Raw genomic sequence first — 13,029 nt, 5'->3', positions numbered from 1 at the left:
TATTATTAACATGTTCACCATCATTTTCTTAAGTCTAGAAATCAACAAAACAAAAAATTAAATTAAGCCCTAATTTGTAGCCTATTTCCAAGGTATAAATTCACACTGAAAATTTAACAATCGACTCTCCCAAACCTGCACACTCTTGAAAACTATTTTACTGAGAAAATTGAAACTATACATCACTTCACCTCCTTAATTCATATCTCAAAATCCCTCTTCATCTTCAACAGTTTTCTTTGCTCTAATTCTGAAGAGAAGGTTGACCTTCTCCCCAAGAAGACTAACCTCTCTGCTTGGGACTCTGATCCTCCTGGCTCTTGCCTCTGAGTGCCTGGCTTATCCCGGACACACCCCCTCTCATCTTCAATCTTTCCTTATCTACTAACTTCTTTGTTGTCTATAAACATGATCATAACTCAGCACTCTATCAAAAAATATTTATTAAGCACTTACTATGTGCCAGACACTGAGCTAAGTCCTGGGGATACAAAAAGAGACAAAAGATAGTCCTTGTCCTCAAGGAGCTTATGGTCTAATGGATCTCTTTTCTAAGAAAAATTTCACCTGACTCCATGCACCCTCCAACTTTGCCCTTTACTGCTCCCACAAACCTGCCAAATTTCTAGGAAGAATCATTTACACTGGCTGCCCTGACCTCCTTACCACCAGCCTCCACCATTTTATTGAAACTGCTTTCCCAGTTCATTTAATTACTAAATCCAATAGCCAGTTCTCAGTCCTCATCTCCCTTGATCTCTGCAGATTTTGACATTTTTGACCACCCTCTCCTGGATGCCCTTTTCTCTTTTGTCTTCATTGGAAGAGACCTTAAAGGTTATCTAGTCTTTTCCCTTTATTTTGCATATAAGGAAACAGACATCTCTCTCTCTCTCTCTCTCTCTCTCTCTCTCTCTCTCCCTCTCTTCTCTCTCTCTCTCCTCTCTCTCTCCTCTCTCTCTTCCTCTCCCCCACCTCTCTGTCCTTCTGTCTCTCTGCCTTTCCAACTCTCTCTGTCTCTGTCTCTGCTGTGTCTCTTTCTGTGTGTGTCTCTGTCTCTCTCTCTCTCTTTCTCTGTCTGTCTGTCTCTCTCTCTCTCCCTCTCTCCCCCTCTCCCTCTTTCTCTCTCCCTCCATCTGTCCCTCCCTCCCTCCCTCTCCCAGACCACTCCTAAAGAGTCTCCCTTTCCAATTTCTCCCCCAAGTATGGTCCTTCTCTTATCTCTACATTCTCTCCCTGGGTGGTTTCATAAATTCCCATAGCTTCAAATTCATAATATAAGTAGAATCTCTTTCCTGCTTCTTAGACTTTGTCTCTAACTACCTCTGGATATTTTTACCAGGATGCCCTGCTAGCATCTCAAACTCAGCATGTTTGAAATCAAACTGTTCTGGCGTTCCCTTTGAATCCATCCCTCCTTCAAATGACCCTGTTTCTATGGCAATCACCCCCATACTCCTCCTTGTCACACAGGTTTGTAACTACAGAGTCCTCCTTGATTTTTCTCTTATTCATCTTTCTCCATCCCCTCATATCTACTCAGGTGCCAAGTTCTGCTGATCCTCTCTCCAAAACATCTCTTGTATTTGTCCCTTTCTCATTACTGACAAAGCCAAGACATCAGTACTGGTTTTTATTCTCTCTTTCCTATGATCTCCTAGGCCCTGGTTGTTCTTCCTCCTTCCAATCCATCCTCCACAAAGCAGCCAAAATAAGCTTTCTACAGCATGGCTTGGATTGTCACTGTTATTTCTAGGATAAAATCCACACTCTTCAGTGTGACAAAGAAGGCCTTTCGGTCTGGCCTTGTGCTACTTTTCCAGAATTATTGCATGATACTCCCTCTTCTATATTCTCTGATCCAGCCAAATGGAACTGCTATTCTGTCATGTCACTAATATGGGTAACTCTCAGGTGAGGAAACGCCCTGAGTTGAGCGATATCATTGACATCTTCTCTGCAATTTATAGTCTTGGCAACACAATTTCCCTTGCATTACACAGCTGGTATGGGTCAGGGGCAAAAATAGAACCACATTCTTCTGAGATTTGAGGCCCACAACACCACACTGACTCTCAATTATAATTATTATATTGCTCTTTGGCCAACTATTAATGGAAATAATCTTGGACTTGAAGTCAAAAGACCGGAGTTCAAATCCCACCTCAGATGCTAGTACCAGTAAGGCCCAGGGTCTCAATCCCTTAATCAATTTTAGTTTCTTCATCTGTAAAATGGGAGCATTGTCCCAATTAAGTAAGTCCCTTCAATCTCCAGATTCAGGTAGACATTTTGGGGATAATTGTTAAATTTTCAGTATAAGCATTTACACCTCAGAAATGGATGCTTGGTTTATTGCTTTGTTGATTACTTAGACTTAAGAAAGTGATGGTTAATAATGCAAATTAAATTTTAAAGCATATTGTGTGTACATTCCTCCCTTCCCCTCCTCCCCCTTGTTAAACATTTACTAGCACAATCCTGTCTAGATATATGACGCTATGTTCCTATGACCTAGACCAGAAAACCAATACTGCTACTTACTAGTTGTGTGACCTTGGGCCATTAACTTTACCTCCTCTGGGGCTTAGTTTCCTCCCTTTCAAAATGATGCAATTGGACTTCAAATGTGTCAAACCTACTGCCCTCTAGTTGTAAACTACCCTAGTGTGGCCCAACTTGATTAAAATGTAATTGGGAAATGTTTAACAACATAAATAAAAATACAATAAAACACAGATAGTATTAATTTAATGTTTAATGGGGGCAGCTAGGAAGCTGCATTGGATGGGGCTAAGAGCCTGGAGTCAGGAAGACCTGAATTCAAATCTAGCCTCAAACAGTTACTAGCTATGCGACTCTGGGCAATTTATGCCTCAGTTACCTCATCTGTAAAGTAGGGATTACAGTAGCATCTACTTCCCAGGGTTGTTGTGAGGGTCAAATGAGATAATAGTTGTAAAACACTTACCTGGCATATAATAAATGCTATATAAATGTCATAGTTAACTATTGTTAGCTAACTATTACTAATTTCTAAGCCAATATACAGTCCTGGGGATCCCTTTCTATTTGAGTTTGATATCACTGGAATAGATCTTTTCAGACATCTCTTCTCCAGGGCTAAATCAATGATCTTCTGGTCCTTTGAAAGTACCACAGGTGCTGCTGCCAAGTTATCTATGGCCTTATTATGGGTATTCTAGATAATTTCTGAGTTATGGTACTTCTAAATATGTTTCAGGCTGTCTTTTGTCTCCAGATTTGATTATGCATAGTGGCCAAATCCTAATTCAAAATGTCTTATGCTTGGGGAACAAGGTTTCTCGTACTGGTTGGTCATAGATCAGGAGCTGACAGGAACTGGAGAAACAATTAAGCCCAACCCTGAAATTTTTTAGATGAGGAAAAATGAGGCCTAGTTAAGTGAAATGAGAGAATTTAGGATAAATAAATAAAAATTTTAAAAAATAAATGAATGAAATTTTAAAAATAAATAAATCAGCATTTAAATATGACTTTACATCTTTTTTTTTTAGCTACAAGCTTTTTTTATTGCCACTTCAAAAATGGGAAAAAGTCTCATAAAAGAGTAGAAAAGTGTCTCGTCTCAAATCAAAACAACCAATGTGTAGAACTGGGTCTTTGGTTCTGTTTTGACTGTTGAACATAGTAACTTTTGTCATTTTCTTGATATATTGTAGAATCTTTAGTAATTATCAAAGATGTAGAACTTCAGTCAATCAAACAAGTAAGACAGCATTTATGCATCCATCATTTTCTGGATTGTTGGTAACCTGCGCATATTTTCCCCGGATAACTTTGCCTCCTTGTGTCACAAGGCCCAACTCACTCACATTCACTTCAATGACAGTCCCTTTGGTAATAACACCCAAAATTGTATATAGTAGGGAGGAGGGATTTTTCTGCACACCAAGTATGGGTAGGCAAAAAGTGGCTTTAAGTTCAGGATGAGTTACATGAGCCTTCTTAAAACGTAAACCCATTGGCCTAATAAATCTTTCATATTTTGGTGGTTTTCGAGTAAAGCCATCCCCAACAAAGTGGACTTTAGTAACCATTCTTTTCCAAGCCTTCTTCTTTCTCTTTCCTGTACGAATAACCTTTAACACTTCTGTTTCTCCCTGGGCACAAACTTTAGGCAAGGGCACTTCCCATTTACCAGCTTTCTCTTTTCGTTTCTGTTTAATCATATTGGAAAGGACTTTGGCTCGGGACTGTCCCTCTCTGTCCAGCAGATATGCAGGTACTGCTCCTTGGGGAGTTTTTTCATCATTTTTCTGCTTGGTATTTCTCTTTTCATGCATGTTGATAGTCTTTTTCATCTGAATCTTCTCAGCATGACACTGTTTATGGTAGAGTTTGGCCTTTAAACCAATCATTTTCTTTGCTTTCTTTGAACGTTCATGAGCCTCTCGGCTTTCCTTCTTTCTCTTTTTCTCGTGGTAATCCAAGCGGTAGCCATACCGTTTTCGGGGTAACTCTATGTATTCATTCTGCGGCATTTTGACGGCTGGGGCCCATCGAAAAGCCGCTGAAAACTCTTCCAAACCTCAGATCAGACCCTCTGCCATGAGCCACCGACTCCCCACAAGCCGGAAAGAAACGACATGACTTTACATCTAGCAAAGCACTTTACATAGGTTATCTTATTTGATCTTCACAAGTATCTAAAATACTCATTTTACAGATGAGGAAACTGAGGCTTAGGGAAATCATGTGACTTGCCTGGGGTCATATATTTATTATCTGAAGCAAGATTTAAACTGAGGGCATCCCTGATGCCAGTCAGGGTTCTATCCATCGGATCTGAGAACAGATCTAGCACTTCTGACTATTTAGAGCTAAAACTATTTCTCCAAGGTCACACAGGTAGTAAGCAGCAGTCAGGATTTGAGCCTAGGTCCTTCCTCTCCCTCCTCCAGAATTAGTGCTCTTTCTCCTGGGCCAAGTTGCCTCCACAGGTGCCTCTTGCAACATATGGCTGGAGCAAACCCTGGGAAATGCAAAGTCTTAAGTAAATATACAGCAATATGTGGATACTATGATTCTGAGGTGGACACACACACACACACACACACACACACACACACACACACACACCTGCCAAGCTTTCATTGGCAGAAGGAGGCAGGTGGGGGTAGGCAGGCTAGGAGAGAATGAGAGGTCACTGAGCAGGCAGATCTCACTTCACTTAGAGTTAATTCCCCCTTTCCCACATTCTTGAAGGCTCTTCTGTGAAGTGACATATTGACCCTTTGAAGTTTCTAGCTGTCCAAGGCCAAGAAAATGGACTAGCTTCACGATCCTCATTTGAGCCCTCATTCCTCATAGACCTCTATTTTGAATCTCTATACCCTGGCCCAGACAAAAGCCAGACGGTCCAAAGAGGTAAAAAAGAAAATTGAAAAAATGAGTTTGTCCACAACTTTTCAACTTTCTTGAAACGATTCTATTTTTTAAGTATTGATATTTAGGTATTTAAAGTAATCATATGTTTTCTTTTTATATCACCTTTATTTCTAAATATATTTCTCTCTCCCTCCTTCCTCTCTCCTCCCTTATCCTGAAAGCTATCCTTTATAACTAAGAATGGGGGAAGAAAGAAGTGAGCAAAGCTGACCAACCAAGGTGGACAGTGCACTCAACATTCCATACCTGTAGTCCCCCTACCCCTGCAAAGAAGGGAGGGAGATGTATTTTCCTAGCTCCTCCTCTAAAATTTAGCTTGGTCATGATAGTTACAATGTTCAGTTTCGTGTTTTTGTTGCTGTTCTCTCCATCCACATTGTTGTGGTCGTTAAGTCTATTGTTTTTCTGGTTCTGTTTATGCTACTTTGAATCAGTTCATAGAACTCTTCCCAGGCTTCTCTGCATTTTTTATATTCACTGTTTCTTGCAGGGCAGTAATATTCAATTCCATGCATCCATCAATTATTATTCAATACATAATTATGCAGATTATGCAAAAAAAAAAAAAAGGACAGGCAATACGGTATGCTGGAAAGAACCCTAGATTTGGGGCTCCAATACTGGTTCTACTACTTACTGACTTGAGTGACCAGGTCCTTAGTGCTTAATACATAGTAAAAGCTTAATAAATGTTTGCTGATTGATGGGTAGATGGATATTTCCAGCCTCTTCCCTTCCCCCCTCACTCCACCTTGTCATTGTTCTTCTCCTCCTGAAATCCTCTTGTATTTACCTGTTTCTATATTCAATCTCTGCAGAGGAAACCCTAACATGCCTTTTCATGTCAGCCATGTTCATTTTCATGAGTGCCATTCATTCTACAACAGAAGGTAATCTCCTTTAAAACAAGTACTACTATTCTTTCACTTTTGTCTTTGATTCCCCCAGAGCTTTGCATAGTGTTTTTACACATAGTAGGTGTTTAATAAATCTCTGTCAAATTGAATTTACTGAATGTCTACTATTTGCAAGGTGCATTGCATTAGTAACGGTCAATATAAAGGTGATTGAAGCATAGGCCTTGTTTGCAAGGGCCATTTCTCTTGAGTAACGCATATCCACAATAAAAGATAAAAAAAAATACCGTGAGAGAGGAACAAAGTGACTTGGGAGCTCAAAGGATATAGTGTCTAATTCTTTCTTGGTGGGAAAGGTGGGGGCGGAGGGGGGGAAGGAGGAGAGGGAAGATAAGGCAGAGCTTTAGAAAAGAGATGGCATTTGAGTTGGGCCTTGAAGAATGGGTAATCAACAGGCATAAATGAAAGGGAGAATTCAAAAACTGGCATAAAGTCTAGTTTTATTAGAGTAGATGCTGCTTTAGGGGGAAAAGTCGGAGATAAGATTGGAAAGGTATGCAAGGGGCAAGTCATGGAGGGCCTTGAATGCCACGTTTAGGAATTTAGACTTCATCCTGTAAATATTTTCAAACCTTTGAAGATTGTCTCACTTTTAGTGTTCTAATGCCTAGATGGAAGCATATAATTATGATGTTAAAGATACATGAGGGAAAGAGGTAAGGGAACAAGCATTTAATTAAGTGCTTACTATGTGTCAGGTGCTTTCCAAATATTATTTTATTGTATCTTCACAACAACCCTGACAGGTAGGTGTTATTTCTATCCCCATTGTACAGTCAAGGAGTTGGTAACAAGTAGAGGTTGGGTAAATTTACAGGGTCCCTCAGCTAGTAAGTATTTGAACCAGGATTTGAACTCAGGTCCTACTGATTCCAGGAGCAGTGCTCTATCCACTGATCCATCTAGAAAAATCATGTACAAGGCAGTAGAATGTATCTAAGTTATAGAGAGGTCCTTGGAGCACATAATAAGAGTCATCATTTATATGTAATGGGGACTGACCAATAGAAGTCCAGCCCTTTGAACATGAGTGGTACCTGACAACCTTGCTGTTGTTGAATTATTTTAGCAGTGTCTGACTGACACCTTGTGACCCCATTCAGGGTTTTCTTGCCAAAGAGTAGTTTGCCACTTCCTTCTCCAGCCCATTTCCAGCCCATTTTGCAGATGAAGAAACAGGCATACAGAATTAAGTGACTTGCCCAGGGTCACACAGCTAGTAAATATCTGAGGCCAGATTTGAACTCAGGTCCTCCTGACTTCAAGACCTGAGCACTACCCACTGCTCCATCTAGCTGCCAGAGTAACTTTCTGTATATGTTATGATAGTCCCTTCATTGGAAGGGTCCTCCCCCAATTCAGAGCATATGCAGATATTCTGTGACTGTTCCCCTATTTATTTAATGCATGGAGAAGAAAAATATTTTACTTGGATGCTGAGCTAGAACTGAGCTTCCAATGGAGGAATTCCCTGAATTTTTTCTCTCTCCCTGGTGAGGTTTGAGTGAAGAAGAAATGCTACATACCTTTGGGTAGGTCCATGGTACTGCTGTTTCTTATGTCTCTGTTGTGTTTCTTCTTCCCTGATTCTAAGGGATCAAAGATGAAATGACCTTGTGAGTGCCATTACAAGAGCCATCAGAGGTCCAATAATGGCAGTCCAAACTGGAGTGTTCCATAGTAGTCAAGTGTGGAGAGCCAGCAAAGCCCTATGGAGCAATCTCCTTGACTAAGCCCAGCAGCAGATTGACTTGGCAGCCAAGACATCACATCCTGAAAGCAATGAAGTGTCTCTTCCATTGGCTATGTTGTACCCAGACATGAACTCAGTGGGAAAAATACTTTGTAGCTAACACCTTAAATTTTGGTCTATACTTCTCAGGGAAATCATACTCTATTTGGAGGTGAATGGGAATGTGGGACATTTCTGTACCTTAGCTCTTGCTATGCCTTTTCAATAACTATCCTTTTGTAAAACCTAATGGATTATCAATGATACAGAGGGCTATCAATTGGTCAAAATTATATAGGGGTGCTAATCATTGCTAAAATGATAATTAGGGAGATAGCTGACCAATCAATATTGATACAGGTTTGGGAAAAATAGCATTTGAGAAAAACACTGCAACCTCTCAGGGTTAGTCCTAGAAATCTGAAGGGAGAGGTAACCTTATTCTGGGGATTCCAACTGCTAAGCCTAGTCCAGGTTGAGAGTCAGCCCAGAGCCTATAAGTGAACATTTAAGGTTTGCAAAGCACTTTCTGTTCAGAGGAAAAGGAAACAGTCATTTATTAAATGTCTACTGTGATAATAAGCACTTTACAAATCTCATATTCTGTCCTGTTATTTCCTTCAGGTCTCATAAACTACCTGTGGGGTAAGTTCTGTTATTTTTCCCATTTTGCTGATGAAGAGACTGAAGTTGAGAGGTTAAATCATTTCCCCAGGCTCACAGAAACAGTATTCAAACTCAGGTGTTTGTGATGCCAAGTTCAACACTCTCTCCACTATGCCCTCTGGCTACCTTTCACTTAACATCAGAAGTTAAGTGGCTGGCCCAGGGTCATGCTGCTAATAAAAGTAGAGATGAGATCTGAACCTTGATCTTCCTTGACGCCAGGCCCCAAACACTATCCAGGCTAGTTCTGAAAACAACTGCCTTAAAATAAGGATTGAATGCAATACTGGGACCTGCAGGATAAGCACTGAAGCCCAGGATGATTAGCTGACAGATGAGTGGAATTACTGAGCCATGATCTCAAATGCATTTTTGCCTACGAGAAGGTTCGCCTACCTCGGTTCTCACAGCCCTGGTGATGTCCATAGGGGAGGGGGAAAGGGGGAAAGCCTATCTGAATTAAAATGTTATAATTACTGAACATGGAGTGCCAAGGAATATCATCACCTTAACGGTCTGTGATACTTGTGATTCTTGGCATTGAGATCTTTTCAAGGAAATTCCTTTAGCTTAATGATAAATAGTGCTCAGTCTTTATCTCGTACCTTTGTTCAAGAAGCTTGAAGCTACAGACACTCTCATTAACCTCGGGGACACCAGTGAGGTGGGGAAGGAGGAATTATTGGTTTTCTCCAAATTAGGGAAATCAAAGCTTCAGGGAATAGTTCTGCTGTCCTTCAGGGCTGGGGTGGGGGGAGGCACTATATATGTTTGAGATAGAATCTACATAGAGTGACCTTCAGGTCCCATTTCAGAATGATGTTAGAGGCTTCCAGTCAAAAGCCATGATTATTAGCCAAGAGGCTCAAGAACTGAAGGGGGTTTAGAGGCCCCTGGTGCTTTATTTTGCAAGAGAAAACCAAGGACCCAAGAGATGAATGGACTCTTCCTATGATGGTAGAGTAAGGATTTGAACCAAATCTTTTGACTACAAATGTAGCTCTCCTTCTCCTAGACCAGTTCATTTCCCTGGGCTTTACAGGCTTAGAAGTGCTTAGAGGTTCTGGGTCACGTTTCTGGTAATATTCAGAATCACCACCTCCAACATGTCAACTGATTTCTTTAAATCACCCCTCTTTGAACAACTGGCATGGGGCCCCTGGACTTTGTGCCCCTCTGCTGCTGTTCTTAGGTGTCTTCCACGTTAATCTTTAAGAGTTAAATATGCAAAAATAAAAATGGGGAGGTGTTTGACTTCTCTTCATGGCAGTAAACAAACCACTATGTGAAAAACCAGTACTTCCTTCTACACACTGCAAGTGAGACAACACTTGTTAGCTGTTTCAGCATGGCCTCTGACACATAGTAGGAGCTTAATAAATTCGCATTCCTTCCTTCCCTAAAATCCAGCTACACTAATACTCTGTATTTGCCCCTATGCTTTTGCCAGGCCATCCCCCAGATCCATCTCAGCCCTTGTGCTCTGGCTCACCTCATAGCAGATCTGGCTTCCTTCAAGATACACCACCTGCAGGAGGCCTTTCCTGGTCTCCTTAGCTGCTAGCATCTTCCTCTCTCCCATGATCTTCCATCCACTCCATACATATCATGGATGTGCCTAGATATTTATATGTAGGCTTCCCCATTAGAATATAATTACCTTAAGGCCAGGGATTGTTTTTGACATTCTTTATGTTCCAAGAATGTAACACAGTTCCTGATACATAGTAAATGCTTAAAAGATGTTTGTTGACTGACTGACTGACTCCTCCAAAGAACTTAGAGTCTATTGGGAGAAATTTGGTAGAAAGGAAGGAAGGATTGTAAAACTAAATAAATGCTAGGGTCCTTTCCAAATCTAACAGGCATAGGAACACATATGTAGATCCGGAAGGGCCCCTAAAGTTCATCTAATTCAACATACTTGTATTACAGTTGGGGAAACTGAGGCTGAGAAAATGTATTTCTTTGTATCCTGATCCCTTAGCACCATGCCTGGTATTGAGTTAGCTAAGTGCTAACACTTAGAGTCTTGTGGATTAGAGTTCTTTGTCAGTATATTAAATTGGCTGTGTCCTCATTCTCCTACCCTCATAAAGAGTTTGAGGGGAAGGAGGAGGAAACATTGCTGGCCATATCCAAATTGGTTTGGGGAAAGCCAAATAGACATTCCTGGCTTTGGTTTAGGGAGCAGAGCACCCACCAGTGATCGGCCCACTGCACCCACATGGCTTTGGCCTGCCTCACTGGAGCCCGGCTGGGTTTCACTTGCAGGAAGTGACTAATACCTAGGGGCAACAGACATTGTTTATGGGCCACATTCATTGGCAGTAAGAGAAAACTGCCTGGGGCCATGTCATTAAATGCAGATGAGATTGTTACTGGAACAACTTTATTTTGTTTTATTTTTTTAATGCACCATAGGTATGGTCAGGGTAGTGTAATGAAGGGACTTTCTCTCAGCCCTATCTTCTCCTCTCTGAAGGTATTCAATTAATAAACCATTCTACTCCCCTCTTCACTACACTGTTCTCTCCCTTCCCCTATATCACACCAACTCTTTAGGTACCAAGAGAGCAAAACTAGCTCTAAATCTTTTCCCCAAGGATGCCCCAGTTATCCCAGGAACAGTGCTGAGGCCCACTCACTTTTAAGAACCCTATAAGTCCCAAGAATTGGAGTTTAGGACCATAGATTTAGGATCATAAAATAAGATTACAGAATCATTGATATGGATTTGAGAGGGACCTCAAAGACTATCAGTCTAACCCAGCTATTTTCCAGATGAGGAAATTGAGACCCAGAAAAGTTAAGTGATCCATAGGATCAAAGATTAAGAGGTAGAAGGATGTCAGAAATGACGGAATCCATTTTACAGATGAAGAAACTGAGGCCCAAGGAAATTAAATAACTTTATATTGACCAACCATATTAAATTTAGAATTAAATAGGTAACCATAGCTATTAATGAAACTGCCCTCTAGACTAGAAGTGAAATCCGATGCTTGGTGTTGATTGGGGGCCCAGAAGTCACCTTCAAGATCTTTGAGTCCAATCTCCTCATTTTACAGAGGAGGTAACTGAGTTTCAGAAAGGGGAAGTGGTTTGTTTAAAGCCATATGTTTGGTAAGGGAAAGAGCTAGGATTTGAATCCATGTCTTTGATAATTTAAGGATTTGGAATTTCATCTATGTGGGTACGTCCTTCATACAGATAGCAATCCCTTGCTGGGAGTTAGTTAAAAAATTTATCCCCTTTTTGTCAATCATAGTACTGAACATGGAGTGCCAAGGAATATCATCACCTTAATGGGCTGTGATACTTTTGTTTCTTGGCAGCAGTAGCAGCAGCAGCAGCAGTAGTAGTAGTTAATGGTGGTGGTGGTGGTAATGGTAGTGGCTTGCATTTTTATGTCACTTTAAGGTTTATAGAGACCTTTACACATGTTAAATTCATTTGATCCCCACAACAATCCTACAAAGTAGGTGCTATTAAGAGCTTCTTTTTACAGATGGTGAAATCGAGTTTGAGAGGTTAAGTGATTTTCCCAGAGTCACATAGCTACCTAAGTATCTGAGGCAGAATTTGAACTTGAGGCTTTCCATTACTGTGTCTCTTAAGTTAGCCTGGCTAATCTTTGAAGAAAAGAAAACCATCAGATACAATGTATGTACTCAAATTTTTTTTTTTACTTTGTAGGACCATCAGAACCTGTTTGCATTTCTCAGGCAGATGCTCAAGAGTTATACCTATATCCAGATGAGGCCTTGGAGTAGGGTTTTACTGGAGGAGAGAAACACAAGGCTCAGAACTTGAAAACTCCAAGGATGAAGGATTCAGAGCTGGAAGGGCCCTTAAAGGTCATCAGTCCAGCCCTTCATTTTACACATGAGAAAACAGAGGCCAAGAGCTTCAGTGACTTGCCCTAGATCACATGGGCCGTAAGTGACAGGGCTGGGCCATCTAGCCCAACCCATTGATTTTATAGAAAAGGAAATAACCTTGGACTAATTCAGTTGTGAGGTGCAGTGTTTCCCAAATGCTGGGTCCTGTGAACCTTATCATTCTACATCATCGTTGCTTTCTTTTTTAAAATAGGGGTTCTGAAATAAAATGTCAATGCCAGAGATATTTTTATTGTAAAACATAAAATATTAACTTATGGATATATCGAAACTATTACATGCCCAATCATTTTTAAAAGCATGAAAACAGCATGGATTTACTGTTTGGCTCTCAATTTTCCCAGCCCTGCTTTGCCCTGGGGGCATTCTGTACCTT

General features: G+C 40.7%; 1 pseudogene; it reads right to left on the bottom strand.

Moving 5' to 3' along the window:
- Positions 1–3,540: 3,540 nt before the first annotated feature.
- Positions 3,541–4,619, bottom strand: LOC138162128 (ribosome biogenesis protein NSA2 homolog pseudogene; annotated as a pseudogene).
- Between the last annotated feature and the right edge of the window lie 8,410 nt (positions 4,620–13,029).

Source organism: Petaurus breviceps, unplaced genomic scaffold, assembly GCF_028583685.1.
Source record: "Petaurus breviceps papuanus isolate PSGF00001 unplaced genomic scaffold, PetGlider_PUasm1.0 186, whole genome shotgun sequence".
NCBI classification, from domain to species: domain Eukaryota; kingdom Metazoa; phylum Chordata; class Mammalia; order Diprotodontia; family Petauridae; genus Petaurus; species Petaurus breviceps.
Note: the sequence above shows the minus strand (reverse complement) of the source record. Positions and strands in the feature narration are given on the sequence as shown.